At 39.8% G+C, this 21443-nt stretch overlaps 1 protein-coding gene across 1 annotated transcript in view; it reads left to right on the top strand.

Moving 5' to 3' along the window:
• The window catches only part of TBC1D5 (TBC1 domain family member 5), a 362705-nt gene that overhangs the window by 222745 nt on the left and 118517 nt on the right, over positions 1-21443 (top strand). The window lies entirely within an intron of this gene.

Here is a 21443-nt window from a genome sequence, read left to right on the forward strand (position 1 = left end):
AGGTTCTTGGTTATTGATAAACAATCTGCTTAATTTTGTGATATAATTTTAAAATATTTATATCACAGTATTCTAACACGTATCACAGTATAATTATGTATGACCACTAAGTTTTTAAAACTATATTTGAAATATAAACATATGGTAAAATATATAACTCTTAGTCATTAAAGTCAGTATAATTACCCACCTTAAAAATGATCTCTCAACAGTTTAAGCAAAAAGCTTCCTATTCTAAGCACAGTTAATGACTGGAGTACTCTTGCCTTTCCAATGAGCTTTATCTTATACCTTAAATGTAAAAATCAGAACAAGGGATTAGAAAGTGAAGATCCAAAGGTACATTGTTGTCACATACCACTGGGCATTACCCCAGAATTACTCCTTTTGAAAAAGCTGAGTGTTTTCCCTTCTGTATGAAGAATGATCATGATTAAGAATTATGGGGATCCTGGATGGTGGGCTCAGTGGTTAGAGCACCGGCCGGTGGACAGAAAGGCCACAGGTTCGAGTCCCTGGCCAAGGGCAGGTGCCTGGGTTGTGGTTCAATCCGAGTACGTGCGAGAGGCAACCGTTGATGTTTCTTTCGCACATGGATGTTTCTCCCTCTCTCTCCCCCTCCCTTCCTTCCTTCCACTCACTCTAAAAATCAATTGAAGAAATGTTCCTGGGTGAGCATTAACCAAAAAAAAAAAAAAAAAAAAAAAATTATGGGGAAGAATAATAAATTAAATTACTTGAAATAATAATGATTGATAATTGTTCACATTTATTAAGTGTTTTCTGTGGGCTAGGATCATATTGATGGCTTTACACAGGTTACCGTATTTATCCTTACAATACATTGGGATAGGTACTCTTACTATCCCCATTTTTTAGATGAGGAAATTAAGGCTTTTAAAAGCTTATGTAGGTCCACCAGCTACTCTGAAGCTGAGCCAGGCTTTGAACTCTTGAGCCTACATTCACACTCTGATTTGATTCTGTCTATCAGTATGGCAGAAAACTAAGGCACTCACAGGGACTGTGTGTCAGGTCAGATCATGAGCCAGACTCAGGGTGGCCAGATTAGCAATAAGACCAGGCAGGTACAAGGCCTGGCATCAGAGGAGTCTTCTTAGTGAACAGAAGCCAGCCTCCTACAGAGGAAATAGAAAATCAAGGGCACTGGAGAGCCCCAGGCCCATAGCCATGCCTCAGGGCTCACAGCCTGCTTATGATTGGCCTCCTCACTTCTGGTTGCTGCCCCCTCTGTCCTAGTTGGTCAGAAGTTTGTCTTTTCACCTAGCTGTTCTTAGGTTTTTTAAGTTTTCACATTAAGGAAGTTTGATTAAGCTGTGTATGTCATTTTCTCTTAGCTTTTTAAGTTTATACCTTTTACTTGAATTCATTAATGTATGATGATAGATCTTTTTCAGTTTAATGGTTTTTTTAAAAATAGAACTGTTTCAAGCCATCATTCATTCAGCATTTACTTTATTATTAAACACCTACTGATGTCAAGCATTGTGCTCTATGTTATATCATTTGGGTATTTGAGAAGTATTAATAGAACAGGGACTAGCCTCTATAGAAGGCTAGATAAGGACCAGTGGAAAGAATTCGAGTGGGAGTGCAGATTTTGAATCAGCAAGTGGAAAAATCCTCTCCCTTCATCCCAGTGTGTCCCCAGAGGCTCAGCAGTCCCCAGCCATCAGAAATTTTATGGATGGGTTGCCTTATGGATGAGACATTGGACAGAATGGCAAAGTCCAATATCAAAGTTGCAAATCTTTGAAAACAGCACAAATGACTATGTTCATTTCCATGAAAATATAATCAAATGTTTTGACCAACAGTGATTAGGTTTTTTTTATATTGAAAATGACTGGTTCTTCTAAAGCATGGTCACTTTAATAAGTTAGACACCTATTTTAATGAACCAGTATTACTCAAAATACGCCTGGAATTCCCCTTTTGAAATGCTCTTCATTACTAGTGTAGGAGCAGCATTAGAAATTTGTTTCCTGGCTGTGTAACCAAGTAATTAAAAAAAAAAAAAGTGTTTGACCTCAAGTATTGCCTAACTTCATTTCTCAGGTCATTCATCACATTTGGCTCTCATTAGAAGTGTTAGTTACTTGCATGAATGAAACTCATCCTCAAAACACACCACAGGGCCTCTATGGGAGGTATACAAAAAGCCGACCCAGGGCTCTGGCTCTGAAGGAATAATGTCACATGTACATTTTGGTATCTTTGTTTAAAAAAGTATCAATTTCATTACTTTCCAGTCACATACTCTGTGTATTTTATGATGGATGTGTGAAAAATTGATGTTAAATATTATACAGCAAAACCAAACAATACACTTGGTACTACTTGATGATAAACATTATGTTCTTTAATACTACTTTAAAGTTAAATTGGTAAACTGTGGATTACCTAAGAGAGAATCCAGTCTGAGATAGATGTCTTTTCCTGCAAGATCTTGATTCATCCAGAGACATATTTGAATGAATTTTATTCTCTACTTGATCCATTTTAATTGGAAGGTCATGTTTATTCTTAAAACAATTGGAAGCATGCAAGGGTCTGGAGAGTGCCATCAATAGGACAGTGCATTTGAAGGAGTGTGGAAACTGATAGAGTAGGGTTCTGGCTCCTGTAGCAGCCATAGAACTAGCTGAGCCAATAAACTGCCATACCTTCTTTTGAACATAAACTGGAAGTTACAGGTTCTGGGGACAATTTGGTAGAGTTCTATAAAAACCTTGGCTTATAAGAAAACAACGAAAGGGAAATGTTTAAGGGAGAGAAATGATCCTGTCCCTTGGATTGCAGACCACAGTCCAGTTGGCCAGATTTGGATTTTCTGCTATTGCCCAGCTGGTGAACAGTTCAGAACTATTTTAGGTCATGTGATCCCATTGTAGCCAATTGGGTGGTTTGGCAAACAACAGCGTAGTAAATATCTATTCACACAAATTGTACACATACTGCATTTGTCCATGTGCGTTCTCTGCTTGTCTGTATTGATGATAACATCCACATAGATGGAGGGATAAATTGTGTGTATAGGTCCATACCTGGATATTTATACACAGTAATTATGTACTTTGATTCCCTCTAGGAAACAGAATGGTAGGAATAATCTAGTTAAATCCGTTTCTATGGGGATTTTTTTTTATTCCTTTTTTCATATTTCCTCTAGTTGTAAAAATTACAGTGATTACACATCATAAAGCCTATCTGTAATAAAACGCATCAGCTGGCCAAGGTTTTCATCGCTCACTCAATAATCCATTAATACAGCAACGCTGCCCAGGCATCTTTATAATACCAACTCGGAGGTAATTTTAATCAGCTAGACCAGCTGGTATTTAACAGCAGCTGCTGGAGACGCCACAAATATACTCAATAGCTGACATCTTTATTTGCAGTTTTTCAAGGGGAGAAGAGATTCTCCTGTGGTTACTTGTATTAAGCATTTAAAAGAAGGTGTAAAGTATACAGGGGTTTATACCTAAATGAGAAGGGGGAAAGATTAATGATAAAACAAAGGTGATAAATTCTATCAGGAGGAGAGGTTTGTGAATGAACAAACTGCTCAACTGAATAAGAGCACATTGGCTTTGGGTGGACTTCAGCCTTTTCCTAGTTATATTTACACTAACCCTGGGTATCCCTAGCACTAAAAAAGTAGTCCGCTGTGTGTAGCATCCTTCTATCCTATACTAGACCTGTAGTGTCCTTTACTACATAAAGCTATGAAACAATTTGATTCTGTGAGAGAGTGATGTGTTGATGTGCATGTGTCCTGTCTCTGCCGCTGCCTGCCATGGCCTTTTTTTGTGATGAATATATTTTTATTTATGTTCAGTTTTGATTTTTAGGTAAAAGGAATCTTCATCAATATGTACTGTCTAGTAGTAAGTACAGACTGCTCTTTCACATTGCTGTGTATGAGCATGTGTGGAGGAAACCGGCGTCGGCATCATGAAGTTAACAGTCTCAGACCCATTATAAATAAAAATTTAATTACACTTGGGGGAGCTTGGCTTACAAAGCTCAGAAATCCATAATGGAGCTTGCTGGTAGTAAACGCCTGATATGTTTGTTAAACTCCGCTGTTCCCATCCCTTTTTTTCATCTTCTTTTAGAAAATGCTTTGACATCTCCACCGATTAGAAATTGGTAAAGAGAGCTGACTTTCTGATTTATAAAATATTTTGGCTTTACCTCTTGGGTGAGAATCTTACCTTTTGGTTGAATGAGTAAAGGGAGAATTAGAGTAAAGTCAGAAAAGGAAAAGGTATAGTGAGAAAAATAAAGGCCCTTCAAGACAGTTACTTAGTTACCACAGTTATGGATGCCGGCTTCACATACAGATAACTGTGTATTTAAACATGCTGGTGATAGAAATGTCTGATGCTTGTGTGAACAGAGTTAAGTGGTTTTCATCTTCGTAGAAAATTTCTCATGTCATTTTCTTGAAGACTGATTTCAAAATTAAAGTAAATATAAAATAATAGAGTTATGGGCCTTGTACACTTGGTATGGAAATAGTTTTGTTATTTCTGACTCTTGTAGAGCAATCAAACATTCTTTTCTTATGCTAATAATCCTTGCTGGGAAATGAAGCATTACAAACCCCTAAAAAAGTGTACTCCTGTACTAAATTATCAGAGGTTAACAAAATTCATTGTCATACCAAGTCTTCTGCAGGTAGCTCCATTTATCAGTGCCACTGATTCTCTTTCTTTCAGAGCCAAATAGTGATCTGTCTGTGTTGGACTGTGATTGATACTTAAAATTAAAATCCAGTGACAGAATGGATTACGGAGATAGCAATTTGAATTTAAAAATTACTTAGCAAGCATTTTTTCCTGTTATTTGTAGCGAAAACAGTCTGTTTAAGTTTGTTTAGTGTGTTTGACAACAGACAGGTTGATATATTGCTGGGCACAGCGGTGGGTTGGACTTGAGTGGTATTAGTGCTCAGTGTTTTGATTAATGGTAATTGTTCCGATGAAAAGGCATGTTTTACGTACAACTCATAGTTCTGGAAAACAGAAGTCAACTTGCAGGATCCATAATTACCATTCTGAGTTAGCATATAAAAGGGGCAAGAAACGTAGCACTGGAGTAGCACAGTAGGATTTTTTTTTTCTTTTGCTTTGTATTGTAGTTAGAGACTGTTCTGTATGTCAGAATATAAATCTTCTGTTATTTATCTTTTGTCCAGTATTTGAAGTTGATTTATGACACATTTCTGTATGCCATAATTTAGCTTGAATCCTATACCAAGGTGAAATTTCACCTGTCTCTACAGTAAAAGGAACCCAGAGTAACCTACTGAGGTACAGATTATTATTTTTTTTCCTATTTTTCTCTAGTCTTGCTCTCATTTTAAAAGAATGCAATTTAGAAAACAATTAGAAGGTTTATTTGAACAATTTAGAGATTTCTATTGCCAGTTTAAATAAAACATTTTACGTATCGTTAAGGTACATAAACCCAGGGGAAATAAAAGGTAATTTTTATTTGGAGAAAATAAAACATGCATTTAAGGACAAAGATTTTGTTGGCTTAGAAACTGTCAGAATAATGCCCTCATGACACCTTTTGCTCTCACGTGTAGGTCTCTATACATATGTGAAGTAGATGTACATGTACATTATCTGTCCACAAAACGCATAATGCTCTACGTTCAGGCTGTCAGTAGGCAGAAGTAGACTTTAAACGAGTGCCCTTACCTTTAGCATGAACAAAGGAAAACCACTTTCACGTAGGCTTGGAAAGGGGGTGGGAGAAAATGCCCTTACCATATTTAAGCATTCTTGTTTTTAAGACAGTGAGAAATTTCGTAGGTGGGAGGTAGTGCTAGGATTTTGTTTTGTTTTCCTTTACTTCTCTTTTTTCTTTCTCCCTACTAAAGAAAAGAAGTAGGTAATGTAGTAAATGTAATCAGAATGTTCCTAAAAGTGGCATAAATTACAAACATGTTTGTGAAACCAAGAATCAGTATTTGCACAACAAACCTCCTCTACTTTTTTTTTTAAGAAGCGTAGACATTTTGAGTCTGTTGGGTAATTTCCTAAATATTGACCCAGGAAACTCAGTATGGTATTTTAAAAATAATAGTCCTCCCGGATAGGAGCAGGATTTTAGGTTTACATTACTGTTAGGGCTTCAGCACAAATAATAACATATGCCTTTTATGTAGCTTTTCTATAAGCCAAGTTCTTGAATACATTTTCAGGAAGGGAATGGGAGGTGAAACCTGCAGTGCAGAGACTTGTGGTGTTACTGTTTATATCTAAAATGGAATGATCCTGCTCCCTAGTAGCCAGGATTGAAATGCCATTTGTTAGGTTGTTTATTCCAAGCAAAATTAAAATTAATAAATGGTTGTGTAATGCACACCTAAGCCTTTGACATAAAAATAAATATAATTTTGAAAAAAATTATTCCTCATAGTTAACAACCATGTGTCATTGTGGCATCTTTTATTGAAAGGAACTTTATTTAAGTAGCATAAACTTGTTGGATGGGCTTCAATTAAATGATGATTTGTTAATGCAAATGTGGAGCAAATGATGGTAGTACATCTGTCTCTTCATCCATAGGCCATTACTGTGCAGCGTTAGCACATGATTGTAAAAAACGAGAAATCATTATATGCAGGTAGTACATATTCAATCAATTCTGACCTTATGTCTCTGGCGAAATAAAAAAAGTATTCAATGTAAATGATATTTAATCTGAATAACAAAAAAGCAACTCTTTGACTCTCTGTGACTCAAGCTGTTAGGTGATGGGAAGTGACTGCTGTTTGGGATTGATGGTTATTGGTGGCCCAGTGGGGAAAGGCCATCACCTTAATCCTTCCTCATGCCTTTCATGCACTCCTCCAACCCAAATTATATTTTAAATTCTATTTTCTTTTTTAAAAAAATTTATTTCTGAGAGTGGTCTGTGGGGTAGTGGTGAGAAATGGGCACTGATGACCACCAGCACACTAAGTAAGCAGTGACAATTAATACGACAAAAAAACTGTACAATTAGCTTCAGCTCCATAAGTGTCTAATGAGCCATTTGTCAGTCTTTTGGTGAAATAAACTACTCTATCTTAATTCTCCACTCTTGCAGCAAATAAATAAAAGTTATGAAACACCCGGGCACCAATAAAATATAATTTATTTCACAGGGCATGACAGAACTCTTTACATATCTAGAATGAACATGTTATTTACAAATGACTTGTGATACTCATATAAACCATGGATCTGTGTGCTAACCGCTTTCATTAGAGAGATATGCATTTTTTTCTGATTGTTTAATCATTTAAACGTATCATTACTCCTAAAGGCATGTGAGTTAAAGTGACTCCTCCTGGTGTGATTAACTCATGAGGCCAAAAAGAACCTCAGAAATGAGCTATTCTGCAGCTGAAAACATTAAGAATTTACTGGAAAGGACAAAACAATAATTTGCATTTGAGAACCTCTCAGCTCTGCTGATTATCTTCCTGCCCTCATTTATTTTTAGGAACCCCAGTCTCTGTAAAGTTTTTCACCATCACTATTTATCACTCAAACAAAACCACATTGTAAGCTTCTTTCACTTGTACTTTGTATTAGCTTAAAAGTTGTAATCACCATACTGTGAAAATGTGAACTGAAAATTCACATTGAAAATGTTCAGTATCATTGAAATGAAAGCCCAGATATTTTAAAATAGCAATTAGTTGTTTTAAGCAGAAGAAAAATACATAGAAATTATTTTTCAGAATAGCATATGCCGTGGTTCCTAAGTGCAGTTCCTGGCCCAGCAGCATCAGCACCATCTTGAAGGCTCTGGTTAGAAATGCAGATTCTTCAGTTCCTACTGAATCAGAAACTGTTGGGGGGTGGGGGGGAGGTCCAGGAATCTGGTTTAACAAGCCCTGCATGCAATTCTGATGTACACTAAAGTTTGTGAGCCACTGATATATACTGATAAAGTAACTGAAGCAAAAATAAACATTGTAAGATACTTATGAATCCCTGATGTATATATAGAACCTGAAAGAGAGCAGGCAGCTTTCAGCTTCAAATAATTTCCATGAGATCCAATTCATCTTGTTCCCAACTCTTCTTGGTTGGTTCACTGCTACTTTTCCTTCCTCTTCCACTTTCTCTAATATACTTTCTTTTTTCTACCCTATTTGCAAGGTAATGATAGAGTTTTCAGGCAAATTCCAAGTTCTTTGGCCTGCCATTTGCTGTCATGTTCCTACTAACCAAATGTTTTCAGCCTACAGTTTAGGGATGCTAGTATTTGATGGTTAGTATTTTATTTCACCTTTTAGTTTTAAACTTATTTCAAAGCTATTAATAGGCCACTTAGGATGAAGACAGCAGGTTTCTTTCAGTGCCAGCCTGGTGAATCCAGGAGGGAGTAGTAGGCAGAATCTCTGGAATGAGTCATGTACCCCCAAATGCCTGCTGAGGGATCACTAGGACTTGTTGCTTTACACCTGCAGCCGGAATGATTATAGCTGTTGTTACCAGTAGCTGTAGCTTGACCCCAAAAATGACACTGAGTCTAAAGTGGAGAGTGGCAGGTGAAATCAGGAAACAGCCAGGAAGAATTATACTAAAGTGAACTAGAACCAATGGTAATTAGGCAGTTTTGTTTAAAAAGGCATTTCTATGTCCCTTGCTACTCAAAGCGTGGTCCATGGACCACCAGCACTGCCTCCCCTGGAAGCTTGGTGGAAGTGCAGAAGCTCAGGTCCCACATCAGGCTAGCCCAATGACTAAGAATTCACATTTTAACAAGATTCTCAGGAGACTTGCATGCACATTAAAAATAGAGAATCACTTGCTTAGTATATTAGCAGTCAGGGGATTGGGTCAAAGATTGATGGTGAAGGCATATAGTTAAACAATGTCACACTTTGATATAGAGATGAATTCTGTGCAGCTGTGATAGTTCCAAGGGGGTTTTCAACAAATGCACAATGCTATTGCAGTTATAGGAGGAATTATTTTATTGGCCCAACTTACTTGATTTTGGAATAAATCCAATATGGAAATAGGAAATTTGATTAATGATTTTTAAATTTAAATTTTATTTGTCTCCTTCCCAGAGGAGAAGTTAGAGTTCAAAGTGATATTATAAGTATAAAGGGGGCTACAACTGAGGGCTAATTAAGATTTAAATCTAAATCTAAAAAGAATTCTGATCTTAGACTTTCTTAATTTGTTTTTTTTTAAAGGTGGTAGAGAGGCTTAGATCTTGATATTTTTAAATTTAAAAAAAATTATAGTTAACATACAATATTATATGTTATATGTGTACAACATAGTGATTAGACATTTATATACCTACAAAGTGACCACCACAGTAAGTGTAGTAACCATTTAACAACATACGTGGTTACTACGATATTATCGACTGGTCCCTGTGCTGCACGTTACCTCCTCATGACTTATTCTGTAACTGGCAGTTGGTGCTTCTTAGTCCCCTTTGCCTTTTTCACCCATGCCCCAGCCCCCTCCCATCTGGCAACAATTTTTTCTCTGTGTCTATTAGTTTGTTTCTGTTTCTTTTTTTGATCATTTGTTTTATTTTTTAGATTCCACATATAAGTGAAATCATACAACATTTGTCTTTCTTTGTCAAACTTATTTTACTTAGCATAACATATATCTATGTTGTCACAAATGGAAAGTAATTAATGATATTCAGAGATTTTGCTGTTGAGTTTTTTAGCAATACCATTTTTGATACTGAAAAACTATAAATTTAAATGCCTAAAATTAGTGGGATAGTTCAGTAGATAATTGCATATCCCTACAGTGGAATACTATTCAGCCACTTTATACCACTCTTTAGAGAGAAGTATATGCTGACAAAGAAAAAAGAGTATAATATACTACACACATGAAAATATCCTTATTATAAAATAAAATGTGTTTACATTTTATATGTGCATAGAAATAGAATTAGAAAGCTGTAATCCAAGATTATTTCTGGGCTGTGAGATTATAGGTATCTTTATTTTCTTTATTTTGCTGTGCTTTTATTTTTTAGCTTTCTGAGACAAATACAGATTACTTTTGTAATAAGGAAAAATTAATTTAAAAATGTCAACCTTCACATTAGTTAATATGTAGAAAAATACATAAAACCAATTGTTTTAATTGTAGATGAAACATTTTCCTTTAGTTTAGCACTTGCTGTGTGCGGGTGCTAACTAGAAATATAGCTCAAGGAATTCATCATGGAATATTGAGGAAGTTAGTTCTGTTATAAAAGGCATGTGAATCTGAATGATTGGTGTAGTAACCAAGGTAGTTCTACTGGGAGTTTGGAAGAATGGTGTCTGTGCTTCATGACAGACAGGATGTGGGTCAAGCAAGAAGAGATACTTGAGAGAGGTTGTGAAGGAGCTTCCCCATATCTAGTGCAGAGGCTGTGCGTTTCTGTCTTGTGGCTCATTAAATTAGGAAAGAAACAGCCGGGCAGGTGCTGCAGTTATGGGTAACTGATGAGGAAGAAATACACTGCTAGACACACAACTGGACTTTATACATATGTGACAGTTCGATAAAATTGATTAGGTCACTGGGGAGGCAGCCGGTTCCCCTGTCACTGTCTCCAGACTCCATTGTGGTGGTGGAACCATCCCTTTTTCTAACCCCACTGCTGCTTTAGTTCTTTGGGAAGAGTGGAGACTCCAAAGGACAACGCTCCTAAGTCTCCAGGAGGTGCTGACCTCTCACTCTGTTTCCTAACATGAAAAAGAGCTACTTTTGTGTCAGTGACAGGCTTAGCCTGCAGTTCCCCTTAGCCAGGCAGGTGCTTGCCGTCTCCTTACTCTAAATGAGGTGTTGGTGCCATGGCCAGTGAAATCTTACCTCCCTCCAAGGCCGAGGGCCTGCGCACCCCTCACGCGGCTGCACAGGGCACCGCTGCCTCCTCCCCCCGGGGTGACAGCTAGAGCTGGGGGAGACCCCGCTGCCTCCTCCCCCCGGGGTGACAGCTAGAGCTGGGGGAGACCCCGCTGCCTCCCCCCCCCGGGGTGACAGCTAGAGCTGGGGGAGACCCCGCTGCCTCCTCCCCCTGGGGTGACAGCTAGAGCTGGGGGAGACCCTGCTGCCTCCTCCCCCCGGGGTGACAGCTAGAGCTGGGGGAGACCCTGCTGCCTCCTCCCCCCCCCCGGGGTGACAGCTAGAGCTGGGGGAGACCCCGCTGCCTCCTCCCCCCGGGGTGACAGCTAGAGCTGGGGGAGACCCCGCTGCCTCCTCCCCCCGGGGTGACAGCTAGAGCTGGGGGAGACCCCGCTGCCTCCTCCCCCCGGGGTGACAGCTAGAGCTGGGGGAGACCCCGCTGCCTCCTCCCCCCCCCCGGGGTGACAGCTAGAGCTGGGGGAGACCCCGCTGCCTCCTCCCCCCCCGGGGTGACAGCTAGAGCTGGGGGAGACCCTGCTGCCTCCTCCCCCCCCGGGGTGACAGCTAGAGCTGGGGGAGACCCCGCTGCCTCCTCCCCCCCCGGGGTGACAGCTAGAGCTGGGGGAGACCCCGCTGCCTCCTCCCCCCCCGGGGTGACAGCTAGAGCTGGGGGAGACCCTGCTGCCTCCTCCCCCCCCGGGGTGACAGCTAGAGCTGGGGGAGACCCTGCTGCCTCCTCCCCCCCCCCGGGGTGACAGCTAGAGCTGGGGGAGACCCTGCTGCCTCCTCCCCCCCCCCCGGGGTGACAGCTAGAGCTGGGGGAGACCCCGCTGCCTCCTCCCCCCCCGGGGTGACAGCTAGAGCTGGGGGAGACCCTGCTGCCTCCTCCCCCCGGGGTGACAGCTAGAGCTGGGGGAGACCCTGCTGCCTCCTCCCCCCGGGGTGACAGCTAGAGCTGGGGGAGACCCCGCTGCCTCCTCCCCCCGGGGTGACAGCTAGAGCTGGGGGAGACCCCGCTGCCTCCTCCCCCCGGGGTGACAGCTAGAGCTGGGGGAGACCCCGCTGCCTCCTCCCCCCGGGGTGACAGCTAGAGCTGGGGGAGACCCTGCTTCTCGGATTCTGCTTGACTAAAGGCCCCGCTTGCACCGAAGTGGTTCTTCAAGCCACAGAAGCATGGACTTTTCAACCGTTCCTCACTGTGAACTTCTCCAACTGAAAGCTGGCAGGCAAGAGCTGAGCAACTGCCTGGTCCCTTCATGCTGTGACCCATTCCCGGCCTGGCAGGAACCCAAACGTGAGATGGAAGCAGCGGGTTCTCCCGGCCCCGCTCATTGTTCCCATAGCCCCCTTCCATCTGGGAGCTCCGGGCTGCCTTAGGGTTTGCAGACACACAGTGGGACCTGTTTACCCATCGACTGGTTTCTGAGAAAAACTGTCTGGCAAATTTGCTACTGCTAGCAACTATTTCAAAGTTTTATCTTTTATCTGTTAAATAAATAAATAAACAAAAAAACAACCAACCAGAGTTATACTTCTCACATCCACATTCACTCCATTTTAAAGGCAAAGTTTGTTTCCCTTACTTGAGCTTCATAGTCTGCTGTGAGGCTGTTGATTATTTCCTTTTTAGCATTAATTTTAGGTACTGACCAACATCTTTCACTTTGTTTTTCCTTAACATCTCCTCATCCCTGATTAAAAGGGTTATCTCTTTAGTTCTCTGAATTTTAGCGCAAACATCATGCAAAATATTATAGGTGATAAGTGTTCTGCTATATGGTGAGTGTGTACATATATCCTTTTTAACATCATATTTACAGATTTCTATATGTCAGGATATGAAGATCAATTTCTCTGAACTACAAACCGTGGAAATATGTGGTGCAGCATAGAGACCAGTTATTACTGGTCAAATTCTTTTCTTCAAGTAGTTTGTTTTGACACACAAGTCACCAAGTGGTTTTTCAGAGAAAGCTTAGCTTGATGGGTCGTCACATAAGCCATTTGACATTTGTCCCCAGTCAGACCGGATGCCACATGAAAAATTTACTCAGGCAAGAGGCTCCTAGGAATAAACAGTTCTCTAGTGTTGCTCACAGGGGACTCAGCAAGGTGAGCAGAACTTCAACTTGTCACGGATGCACTGTTCTGACAAACATAAGTAGATGCTAATGGCTAAATCGTGACAGAGTAAAGTCCCACAACCATATGGCTAATTGCCACAACAATATCTTCAGTGTTATTAATCAAGTTTTCATAGTGTGCCATGATAATTGGAATAATTAGAAACAGCATAGGCATTGCTTGTCTCCACCACACATTTTTGCAGACAGGGAGGGACCTCAAACAACCACAGTTGCACATTCAATACTGTACTGTTTAGTGCTATCTTTTCCTCAAAAATACTTTGGTTAATTAATGAATTAACTGTTTGCCAGTAGTGTATTGTGTGTGAGCGTCTGTAGGGACACAAGTCTAAAAGAAACCACCAAAACCCCTGTGTATCTGTTCAAATAGGCATTACTCCTTTAAGGCAAGAACAGAGTTCTACCCATCTTGGATCTTTTAGCTTGAAAGATGAATTCACTGTACACTAATTTGGATGATGGACATTCATTTTTTTGGTCATATATTTCCAGTTTTAGCTAATTTAGTTAAGAAAATGAGGAATTAGAAAGCAATTGAATAAATTACAAGACATAAGTATTTGCATAATTTGTTTCAGGAAAATACTATATAGTAGTGCTCCCAAAATGAATTATTTTGAATATGTCTCTCAATTGTTGATGAAGTAAATATTACCATTTTTAATATCACAATTGAAACATTTTCATGTTTCTAATATTGAAATACACTCACTTCAGTCCTTTATAAGCTCACATCCTTTCCTTCATCTTAATAGTGGAACGAGAATTCATTTGTGCTTGGCACGGTGCTCTGATAAGAGGGCTTCTTGGCCTGCTCTGCTCTGTGAGGAAGTGACCGGACAGGAAAGACAGAGATGAATGGTAATGAGCACCTTGGTGGTGCAGAAGCATTTAGGCAAGTAGCTGAAGGGAAATGGCAGTTGTACGTGTCTGTTGTTAAACAGCTCCTCTAATTATTTTGAATATGTACGCGATACATAAGTAGTCATAGTTTTGAATTCTGTGCCCACTTACACTTTCTCTCCCTTGCCTTTTCTGTCCCATTGCATTCTTTAATGAGACAAGTCAGACTACATTTTTCTAAAATTTTAGATTCACTGGTGTCTTTGGTTAAAAAATATTTCAAAAAATTCCCCAAATAAAAATAACTGTAGAAGTAATATTGTATCATAACTTTATAATGACCTTAGCCAGAAATGGTTGCTTCCTTGATCCCTGAACGCCACAAAATTTAAAACCACTGCATTACTCAGTTTCTTTTCTTGAAATGGGTCTTCTCTTTTCCTCCCTTCCTTTGACTCTGAACAGAGTGAGGGGCACAGAGTAGAGACTGTATTAGGAAAATTGGAAGTTGGAAGTAAGAAAGCAAGAAAATGGAATTTTTATCTTTTAAACAACTTAATGATTATTTACTCACTTTGTGGATAAAATGATTCAGACCTTTTCCTTCTTTATCCTACTTTGTCTTTTTACTACCCATTAGATAGAGGCTGGACGGGGGGGAGAAATGAAACTTTATTTCCGTGCTCATAACCAGTTATAAAAAATTGGTGTAGAGAAAAAATTTAAACCAATGTCTAGAATGAAGCTTGGATTGATTATATGTAGATTTTATTTTTTTTATGTCCTGCTTTAAATAAAGTGCAATTGTGTTTTTCATTTAAACTTCTAGTTTATCCTTTGTATCATGGTTTTGGTTACATGTTAGAAAACCCTTCCTCAGCCTGGCTGAGGTATTAAGGAACTTAATTATTTCACATAGCTGAAGTCTAAAGATACTGCGACTCAAGGGGCTCAATTAAGGTCTCAAGTTTTTTCTGTATCTTCACTGTATTAACTCCATCGTAGGCTTCTTAAGGCTTATTCCCTGGTAATCACAAAAGATTTGGGGCTAAGTGCTTCCTTGTTCTAGCCCAAAGGAGAGAGAAAGAAACCTTTCATCAAATACAAAACAACAGTTTCTTTCGGTCCATTTGGACCAAATTAGATCATGTGCCTACCCCAGACCATGAACAGTTCTCAGGGGGACCATCATCTACTGTTTACCTTAGACTAATTGGGGTCTGTCTTTAGAGCAGTGTTTGTTAAATGGTGGCTTCTGGACCAGCAGCATCGACATCCCCTGGGCACTTGTTAGAAATGAAAATTCTTGGGCCACACCTCAGATCCACTGACCTCTAGCTATCAACTTCCTTTTGAACAATGTTGGGGGGAAATGCAAGACCGAACTAAATCAAGTTTAGGAAGGAATAAAGCCAGAATAGATTCTTGGTAGACAGTTACCCTCCCTCTATCTTCTCTCTTGCAAAGTTATTTATATGTGATACATTTTATATCACTTGCAATGAAACTCTACTGTACCCAAATCTTTTCCTGTTAAATGTGGCAGATGATGCTATTTACCCATCTCATATCCGTTCACCCTTTCTTCCTTACTAAAATAACTGATTTAGAGTTCATTGGACTTTTGTTGTTGTTTTTAGAATGATACTATACCCGCTTTCAGGTGTACAGTGCGACACAATTCTGACCAGTCGTGTTTAATCTCCAGTCAGCTGCTGGGGATTCATGTCAAAGCTTTGCTTCCTTCACTTAGACCCCCATGCTTTCCTCTAATTACTTTCTCTCTTTATGATGATGATGACTGTAGATGCAGCATCTATGAGAGAATGCCAAAGAGAGCTTTAGAGACCTCAGCCTTTACATCTTTAACCTGCAGAACCAAAACCAGCAATTACCTACTTCAGACTTCTGATATGTGAGACAGAAATAAACCCCATATTTAAGACACTGTTTCGTTCTTTTTCACTTGCAACCAGATGTAATCCTAACTGATAAAGCAACATAGTATCATTGTTTTCATAAATGGGGAAACATAGCTTTTCTGTTTCTAAATTCTTCTGTTTTATAGACCTTACTTTCTGCTCATCAAATAAGTCATTGCACAGCTCTTGGCAGAGGCTAAGCCCACACCCATACTTTAGGCTTGAGCTTCCTCTCTCCTATCTTACCAGCTGGCTTTGGCAAGTAATATAACTTCTGTGAGCCGTAGTTTCCTCAACTGTAAAATGAGAATAATAACACTTCATTTTCTGAAAGGGCATTAAATATGTTAATGGATATACACCATGAGCCCCCTGCCTGACACATTGTAAGCTCTAAAAAATGGGGGCTGTATGTTGTGGAAGCCCAGTGAAGATGAAAGTGATCTGTATCTGTAAAATATAATGATAGCAGCGTAGGAATAGCGTATAGGAAACAAGAAGTCAGCATGAACCTTATTTTGTTGCAATACTTATTTGGGCATTTTATTAACAGCTTGTAAAATTCTTCTGAGAGGCTCATTGTGCCAAAATAAGACCTCCAGTAAATATGAATATGCATTTTGTTTCTTCTGTCTAGGTAACACTTCGGCTCTTTGTCTTTGGGGAAAATCATCACTTAAATTCTCCAACACAATAGCTGAAATCCATCTGCATATCTTGGTACTCTTTAAAATTCACACTGAATTCTGTACAGACTTCTTAACGCAAAGGTCATTGTTTATATTCTTAACTCTAGCAGGCAGGACCCATACCTACTTAATTTGTGTTCTACAACATTTAAAACAGTTAAATATGCAAGTAGGCATTACAAATACTTTTCTGCTGATAAAGTAGAGCAGTTATCACCAAGGAATGGTTTACTGCATTTCTCAATTTGAAAGTTACAGTTCTGCTAGGTGGAGTCCTAGACAGGGCGGCCTTCTCACTATAGTTAAGAGTCATTTATTGCACTGCTGTCCTGACCACCAGAAAGACCCAATGAGATAGTGAGTGGATCAGGGCAAGTTTCTAGCATGTGGAAATATCAACTCAAGGATATTGACTATAAAATACACATATTGTGATCTTCAACCCTTATATCTCCTGTTAATAGTTATCTGTATTTAAAGAGCAGCCATATTTGATCATTCATGACCTTTCATTTTTTGACAGAAAAAAATTTGCTAAGGGCCCATGTCAGATAAGATCATAATTTAACAAGATGTGTTTAGTAGTACAATCTATTAAAATAATTACCAAATGAATATTTACCATTTTTTAAATTATCTTACAAGAAATAATTGCTTTCCTTATCTTTGAGTGTATGTGCTCAGATTTTAAGGCTTAGACTAAGTTTAAGTCTTTGTCATCTTATTTTGATTGAAAGGCTACATGGGTAATTGATTTTATAAAGGTTTCAGTATTATTTCTAACCTGACTGGCTTATTTGTGCTTTATCTGTAAATTTGTCCCCCTAAAATTGAATGCAGTGTTTGTTTTAAATACACAAAGTCAGATCACTTTGGAAGAAATTAAAAATTGCCAACTTTAATTACCCTTTTGAATATCAGGCTGAGGAAAGGAAAAGAAAGGACAGCTGTCCCTGGTTCTGACTCCTTTCTGTATAATTCCTTGGAAATATGAAAACCATTTATGTAGAGAATTTCTATCAAAATGTGACTTATCCAGGTCTCAGTGATTGGATTTGGCTAGATCTTGAAGTGAAAGGCCATATCCCACAATCCTTGGAAGAAGAAAGATATATTTCCTCTTGTTGACGAGGTTATATTTAAGAAGACTTTGGCTTTCTTTAAAGGTGCTAATTAAGAAATAGGAAGAGTCTTTGGTTTTGAGGGCAAGCAGTGTTAATCCTGACCCACCATTTTCATAGCTCTGTATCCTTGAGCAAGTTCCTTAACTGTCCTCGGGCTGCAGCTGCTTCATCTGTAAAATGGAGACATATAAAATATTCAAAACAAGTGTCTTCAATAAATGTTGCTTCCCCTGTCCGTGAATCACCACAGTTTATACAGACTCCAAGAATTAGCATTAATTTGAATTTCTAAAGCTGATTTAGAGGATAAGTAGGAAATACTCCCACCAACATCCAGGTGGCTCCTGAAGTCAGTGCGCTTTATGGAACAGTCAGTACCTGCCTGTACTTGCCAGTCATTCGCTGCCCCCTCACCTCCAGCTTCCCACTCTCATGGTCACATCTGGAATCTTCTTTCCAGTAATTGTACCACCTCAAAAACTTCCCCCTCAAGCATGCTACTCTCTGACTTTGTCTTTCCAACTTTCGTTACCACATCTCCAACTCCAGCCTGACTTCATTTACCGCCCAGCCTTTCCATTGTCAGTTGGTCCCTACGTGCCCTCAGTCCTCAGCTCACGCTCTGCTCTGAGTTTAGTGGCTCCACGCTTGTGCGTGCAGCGCCCTTGCTCCTCCGGCCCTCTGTGTTACTGCGCTAGCAGCACCCAAACCCTGCTCCTGCTTGTAAGTGAGCAGTCGAAAGTGGCAGGAAGAAAACAACCTGCTCGCCGAACTCACTTTCTCTAGCTTCAGGTGAGCCCTGGGCACTGGCAGCCCTACTGTGTTTCCTGTCTGTAGCCTGCGATCAGAAAGAGAGGCCAAAGATTGGAAGTTGACTAGGTGGGAGGGCGAAGGCTTACAGTTTTTATCTTTGAGGTTTGTTCCTGGGTCCAAGACTGCCTATTTAAAAGTGCGAGGCGTAGGCCTGGCGACTGGGGCACAGCAGAGATGCAGGCAAGAGGCAGGCGGGACACTCACCAAGCAGACGTGTCAGGAGACCTGCTTGCTGGAGCCACACTGGTAAATGTATCCATTTGTGTGTGTGTAGGTCTGAGGTTGTAGGAAATAACTCATGTTTTAGAAAGTAATTGAAACTGGCAACTCAGCATTGCAAACTCTTGAGGGACAGTCAGGCCTAAGGAAGAAGGAGTCTTATGCTGTAACGTAAGACATTCAAAAGTGAGTTGCAGTTCTGCCCGGATCACTATTTAAGCTGACAACTCACTTAACCTCTCAGTTTCCTCATTTGCCCATTTGCCATTGGCCTGCCAGATGATTACAGATCATGGGCATGGAAGGAGAGCAGCTCTTGGTACTAGATGTAAAAGCAGTGATCACATCCCCACCCAGATCATCTCTTGTGTAGCTGACAGAGATAGGACTAGAAGATCTTTACAGGCACATCCAGCTCTAACGTACCATGGTTCTTAACTGGACTTTATAAAGTTTATGTTTGTTCAACGAGATGTATTAAACATCCACTCACTGTATGCCCAGCACTGATTTTATAGTCTTAAAGGGAAATAAAAAGGCAACAAAGATAAGTCCATGCCTTTGTGGAGCTTCTGTTATAATGGGGGAGTTAGACAGTAAACATAAAGCATAAAACATGAAATGGAGATTATATCAGGCAGTAGTAAGTGCTATGAACAAAAGTTAAGGGTCACTAAAACTTCCGTGGTCCCTGGTAATTCTTGGCCCCAAAACTGTATCCTCTTATATACTCTTTTTAAAAAATATACATATATACATACATACATACATACATATATATATATATCTTTATTGATTTCAGAGAGAGGGAGAGAGAGATTGAAACATCAATGATGAGAGAGAATCACTGATTGGCTGCCTCCTGCATGCCCCCCACTGGGGATCGAGCCCGAAACCCAGGCATGTGCCCTGACCAGGAATCGAACCTCAGTCTCCTGAATCATAGGCCGATGTTCAACTGCTGAGCCAGGCTGGCTGGGCCTCTTTTATACTCTTAAAGTAGTGGTTCTCAGACTTGAATCTACAGGCTTTTTCAAATACAAAGTACTTGGCCCTGCCCAGAATTTCTAGTTTAATAGGTATTAGGTGGGTAAGGTCCAAGAATTTGCAGTTTAAACAAATTCCCAGGTAATGTTGATGCTATTGGTCCACAAGCCACACTTTGAGAACCACTGTTTTACCGTGTTCCTAAATCTCCCCTTTTTTCCTGAGATCACTCAGTACTACTCTTTGCAGTCAAAGTTCTAAATCAAACTAAAGTGTTGAGGTTACATGAACTAAGCAGTTAGCTTCTTCCCAAGATACACTATGCAAAGATAATCAGTTATTTGCACATGTGCGTAAAATTAGGTGCATACATTCCTCAAAATGTCTTTATGTTATAAAAGAACATTGGCCACCTTAGCAAGGTGGATTTGGAGGGAGAGGACCTGGGATAGGAAGAGAAGTTATTTCTCATTGTATATTCTTTTAGACTATAAAATTCTCCTTTCAACACTTGCAAAAAAATTACTCAATTAACAAAAGAGGAACCCCACATAGTTTTATTTTAATTCACAGGAAATAAAAGAATTTAAAAAGTGAGAAAGATGGTGAGATAGGAGGTTGTGCCAGAGAGCAATGTTTCAGACAAGTCTAGGATTTGTAGTTTCTCAGCATCAGCAGCCAGCCACAGTAACTGCTAGCTGATGTGGAAAGTAAATGAGTACTGTTGATGAAAATAAATTTAAAGTATTTTATGTGATGTTTTTGTGCTTCATATTTGAGTTGGTTTACGAGCAGATTAATTTATGAACGTATTATATACTGTGATGCCCTCAGTAAGCTGGACTTCACTGAGTTTCCGTTCTCTTCCTTAGCCCAATATACAGTTCTAGACCTCATAAGTCTTTCTAAAATCAGCTGACCAAAAGTGGCAATTAATTTTTCTTTGTAAGTTCTTAGTTCTTTATAGTTGCCTTAATGAGTTTCCTTGAAAGGAAGCTCTCTAAATCATGTAGGGTCCTGTAGCTGTAATTACTACTGTATTGTAACGGGTACTCATGAAATAGGAGATCGTGATTCACAAAATAAGTTCTTCAGAAAGCTCCCTTTCTTCTCCTTGAGAAACTCAGTTGCCACACAGATGACAACATTACCACCCAGATGACAGCAACAGTAGATACTGTGCATTCTGAGTCTCACGACTGGGTCATTAATGGGGAGAGGTGATTTTTAATATACATCTGAATTAGATATGCTTTAGGAATTAAGAGAAGTCAAGAGGAATGTAAAAGAATGGAAGGAACACTGAGCAAGGAGTTAAATTACCATGGTGCAAATCTCTGGTCTGCTTTTGATTGGGGTTTGTTCAGACTCTGCCGTGTGCCTCTGCTGAGACACCCGTGACATTCGGGTGACTGCCCTGCCTGTTCAGGTCTGTGATTATGTACTGGGGGGTGAGCAAAGAAGTCACCTAGCTCAGAAACATGCAGGAATTCCTCCACAGGTGATTCTAACCCATATATCCCACAGACCACTTGAAGAAATACTGCTTTTAGAGAGTCATTTTCATATCATATATTTGATAATACCTTTAGAAATCCAAAAGTTCTGTGAAGTCATGATATTTGCCATTATCAGAAATTATGTGCCTTTATTTTAAAACATCAAGTGGCAATCTTTTCTTCATAAGAAAATACATGTTCTCTGCTTAGTGTATAAAACTTATACACACACACTCACAGTTGATAAAGTGGTTTGGGCGCGGAGCTTCGGCTAG

The sequence above is a fragment of the Miniopterus natalensis genome, chromosome 15 (genome assembly GCF_054644295.1).
Source record: "Miniopterus natalensis isolate mMinNat1 chromosome 15, mMinNat1.hap1, whole genome shotgun sequence".
NCBI classification, from domain to species: domain Eukaryota; kingdom Metazoa; phylum Chordata; class Mammalia; order Chiroptera; family Miniopteridae; genus Miniopterus; species Miniopterus natalensis.